Below are 4,907 nucleotides of genomic sequence, written 5' to 3' on the forward strand. Positions count from 1 at the left end.
GAGTGAGCTGAAATCCCTAGGTTTTTTCAGAACAGTGCGAGGGGAGAACCCTAGTGATTAAAGTCACTGGAAACATGGATCAAAAGAAAAGTGGACAAGTGTGTTACGTGATTCAGGGCAGGAGAGAGGGGAGTATTCTCAGTACAGTAAGAGCAAGGTTTTACGTTGCGAGAACTAGACTCAAATATGTCGATAGTGATGTGAGGAAAACCCTGAGATGTCCTAAATTAAATTATTGCAAGCCAGAGAGAAAGAGAACAAGAGCAATTAACTAGTCAGTAGCTGTGGGCCTGCTCACAAAAAAGACTGCTCGTACTCCTGAATGTCTGCTGGAACTTGGAGTCGACATTCCCGCGGCTGTCTGAAAAGGAGCAGCTGACCACCAGATGCCACTGTATCCTGCTTATGCGTGAACTTTCTGGACTGTGGACCACAACCAATCAAAAGCAGTAAATATTTCTTTCCTGCCCAGACTGTTCCCCGATCCTAGAACTGTTCCTGCCTTCATTTCCCGCCTCCCTTATCTGTAACTGATACAGTCTTTCAAATAATTTACATCCTTTTCCCCAAATCATAGTGCATACTAGAGGTCTTTATCTCTAGGATATGTGGTCTTCTCCATCTAGTGCTGCTGCTGGTGGTTCAGACTTTATTTCCAGGACCCTTTCTTTTAGAAAAGATTTTGCTATGAAAGGTTTTGTTTACAAATAGGAAGAATACACATTTCTCATGTACACCATCTGGAGATAATTCATCCTTAGGATGGTGAAATCCTACTTTCTCTAATGCCCCTTTAGCATAAAGCTCACCCCAGTTGAGAGTAGAATGCCCTTCCCCCATCATCACATACATAAAGCCAGAGCCCTCTCCTCCTTTCTACCTCCTGTGGGGTATGGTAGACTTCCCCCCTTCTGCCCTTCTTTAATTCTTACCGCTGGCCTAGTAATAAAATAATAAAATTAACCGAAGGCCATATTAACAGGAGATATGATGATAATTCAGGTAGAAAAACAAGGGGAGTCACTGTTTACCCCAACTCTTCCCTCCTCCTGAGAGGGTAGAACTACCTGTGAGTGTCGTTTCCTTTGCAGCTGACCAGGAATGGAGCTACTACGTGGGGGATATGAAGATATACGTGTATCAGATTGTCTAAAATAACTGCAGTGTGTGTGGAATTGGTGAGCTAAGCTTTTCTCTCTCTCACCTCTAAGTAGTGTTGGGAGTCAGGAGCATTAAGGAAGAATGGATCTTTCTGCAGTGGAGATTTTTTGAATAACAGTTTGAGAGTAATTTAACATGCAAAGTCTGCCTTTAAACCTGAATGTCCCAAGTAGAGTTATGGAAACCCAGGCTAAGAAGAAATTTTTTTTGCATTTTTAAAACACTTCCAATGGGCCCAGGCCAGGTGGCTCAGCTGGTTGGAACATGGTCCCACACACCAAAGGTCATGGGTTCCATATCCAGTTGGAGCATGGATGGGAGGTTAATTATGGATGCTTCTCTCTCACATCGGTGTTTCTCTCTCTCACACACATACACTCTCCCTTCCTCTCTCTCTCAAAGCAATAAAAACCTATCCTCGGGTGAGAATTTAAAAAAAAACAAAACAAAAAACTCTTCCAAAGGAAGAAGATATTTGTAGAGATCTGGCTTTTCTAATTAGCTACCTGCAAGTGAACCTCTGAGCTGCTCTAAGCGAATCTAACGTTCTCTTCTTCTTGCTCTTCCTACAAGGGAAAATAGATCATATTAAATGGTGTAATCCCTCAGTTATTCTCTGCAGCCACGAACAATCTTCAGTCTCTGAAAGGCGACTCTGTCTGACAGTGGGGACACCTCGCAGCTGGCAGCAGTCAGGCTGTGCTACCCAATAGGGCAGCCACTCGCCACCTGCGGCTGCTGAGCACAAAAATGCATGTTGGGTTTACAAAACTTGATATGAGAAAAGGCAAAATATCTCACAAACAAATTTTCATATTCATTACATATAGAGTAATATTTTGGATATATGAGATTAAATAAAATTTACAGTTAAATTTAAGTGTACCGGTTTCTTTTTGCATTTTTAATGTGGCCATTAGGAAATTTTCAATTACAAAGGTGGATTGCATTTATTTATAAAGCCACTGGACAGGTTTGGTCTAGAAATTAAGGTTTAGTGACCAAACCCAAAACAATGAGAAAAATCCAGCTGACACATTCATTTTCTGACTGATAGGTAACATAATTTGGGGGTTTTTAGTATGTTTTAACTCCTCTTTGAGAAGACACCTCTAAGAGCACCCTTTGAGTGTGCTCTTTTAAAAGGATGTCCCCTTGAATGAAGTGCATCTGGATGTCACAGTTATTACAAAATATTTTCCTACTACATGCATTTCATAGGAGTTTGAGGAGATGGTTGCATTCTAAGGTGAAATAGGTCATTCCTCTTCCTGAAAGTCTTCAGTGGCTTGCCATTCCTTAAAATAGTGCTCAAGTTGTTGGAGAAACTGTGTGGTCTGCCCCGGACTTCCAGAGCCGGCCTCTTCTCCTTCTGCAGGGCCCTGAACCCAGTCATTCTCCTGTGCCATTGAAAGAGCAGTCTGAGAATTACGTTCTACACTAATTTCAGAAAAGGGAACAGCTAGGCAAAGATGCAGAATAGTTCACCACTGGAAGACTTGCTTCTAACATGGTTAAAGGTTTTTTTTAATCAACCAGGGAAAAGACACAATGTAAGAAGAGCATGTGGTCAGCACTGGAAGCACCCAGAAGGGAGGAATGGGGGGGGCAGACTCTGGCCGTGCTCATTCTGGTCCAACCCAGAGCAGCAGACATCCTGTTAGGACTACGGGAATGTGCGGTCATCCCTGCAGTGTGCCCCTTTTGTGCAACTGGGCTCATCACGTTATGGAAATGGCACTTGCTAAAAACGTTGTAACCGTATCCCTGACTGCCCTTTTTCTGACTTCCTGTATCCCACTTAGCTTGTCTGTGGGGCGAGATGCACACTGGCTGGACAACGTGGACATCTGCTCTTCCCAGCAGTTATAATTCTTATCATAAATTTATAAATTGGCATTTGATTCATATTGTTTAGCCTTTTGGGAGTTGGTGGGTGTGAGTCATTGTCTCTGAATCTGACAAACTCTGGGGCATCAGTCAAGTCCAGCTCTGGAGCTGTGAGGGCGAGGGGCTGACCCTAGACCACTGTGAAGTAGTCTTTAAAAGGCTGTTTGCTGAGGGAGACCTCAGTCCACTTCTTGACTCAACCCCGTAGCATGCTGATTCCACTCCTGCTTGTCACTCACTTAACATTAGCTTGTGTTAGGTCAACGGCTCATACCTCTGTCTTCCTTCCCTGTTAGACTGTGAGCTCCCCGAAGGCAGAGACTGTTTTTGTCTCGATGTTTGCACTAGTATAGATACCAGGTGCACTACCCAGAAGGTGTGCAGTACACAGATGTTTGCTGTGTGAAGTGGAGGGTGCCTGATGTTTTTTAAAGATATATTTTTGATATGAAGAGTAACAGTTTCCTTCTAATGTTGATAGTATTATTTCCTGGTATTGTTCAAATAGTGTCTTATAGAAACTTTGGACAAAAGTCTTTTGAGAGGCAACATTATTCCTGTACAGTTTTCCTGAAAGTATCAATAATCTTGACAAATGTCACAGATTTGCTTCAGTTAGGGTGTAATAATTTAAGGGTGGAATTGGAAAGAGACACTGTGTAGTTTGCTTTGTTTTCAAAACTGGGAAAGGCGGGGAATGGGGGAAAAGTTACAGGGAATAAGAAGCATAAATGGTAGGTACAAAATGGACAGGGGGAGGTTAAGGATAGTGTAGGAAATGGAGAAGCCAAAGAACTTATATGTACGACCCACAGACACGAACTAAGTGGTGGATTGCTGGAGGGAATGAGGGTATCAGGTGGAGGGGGCCAAAGGGGAGGAAATAACTGTGACAACTATAATAACATAATCAATAAAATATATTTAAAAATACATAAAATAAAATATGGAAAAACTGGTTTTATAAAATATCGAGTAGTTACAAAATAATCTTTATAAAGGTTAATGATACTATGAGCATCCATGTACCTGGTACCCAGCTTAAGAAATAACACATTACTATTATGTTTAAAGCCCCCTGTGTGTGTCTCCATCATTTTCTCCCCTCTTTCTTCTACACGGGGCTCAGTATCCTGACTCACGGTGCCATTTAAATACTCTAAAATAAAAACAGAATCCAAATGTTTCTGACAATTATGACCCTTGGAAAGGCTAACCTTGGAAAGTAGTTGAATTTAATTTATGATTACAAGTTATGTTTAAGTTGATGATTATTGGGTGTTTTGAGAAAAACAATTAGAAATCCTAATTTTATGTGATTTATTTTTTAGCATGCATCCCAAAATACACAGAAAGACCCTGCTATCTCTAGAGGTGATCTCTTATCTTATGCAGGGGGCAGGATGGGAGTGGGGTAAAAGGAACATTAGGGACGTGTGTAGGAAACACAGACTCCTGCGTGTTCCCAAGGGCTGCAGCTGGTTGTAGCTGTGGGATCCCCAACTGCATGCGAGAGCAGCTGGGAGAGGCTCTGACAGCTGAGGTCAGCATAGCACCTGCAGCTGCCACTCAGCTTTCCCTTAGCATCCTGAGGAAAAGAAAGCAAGAAACACAGATTCTAGGATGTACAAGCATACCTCTCTTAGTTGTGCTTCACAGATGTTACATATTTTGCAGATTGAAGGCCAGACCCTTCCTCCACCAGCAAAATGATTATAATTCGTTTTATGGTGATGCATGCTTTATTTACGTGGTCTGGAACCAGACACACAGTATCTCCAAGGTATGCCTGTACTCTGTAGGTTTACACCCAGTAAACTGATAATGAGGTCTATGTCTCTAAAATGCAGAAATAA

The 4,907-nt window shown here is 42.1% G+C and overlaps 1 non-coding gene across 1 annotated transcript; it reads left to right on the forward strand.

The window, feature by feature from the left end:
* Positions 1–4,506: 4,506 nt before the first annotated feature.
* Positions 4,507–4,637, forward strand: LOC123812273. The gene has a single exon (XR_006784553.1). It is a non-coding gene; the product is annotated as a small nucleolar RNA SNORA44 (small nucleolar RNA).
* The last annotated feature ends 270 nt before the right edge of the window (positions 4,638–4,907 follow it).

The sequence above is a fragment of the Phyllostomus hastatus genome, unplaced genomic scaffold (genome assembly GCF_019186645.2).
Source record: "Phyllostomus hastatus isolate PE091 unplaced genomic scaffold, TTU_PhHast_1.1 phas_scaffold_78, whole genome shotgun sequence".
Taxonomy (NCBI): Eukaryota; Metazoa; Chordata; class Mammalia; order Chiroptera; family Phyllostomidae; genus Phyllostomus; species Phyllostomus hastatus.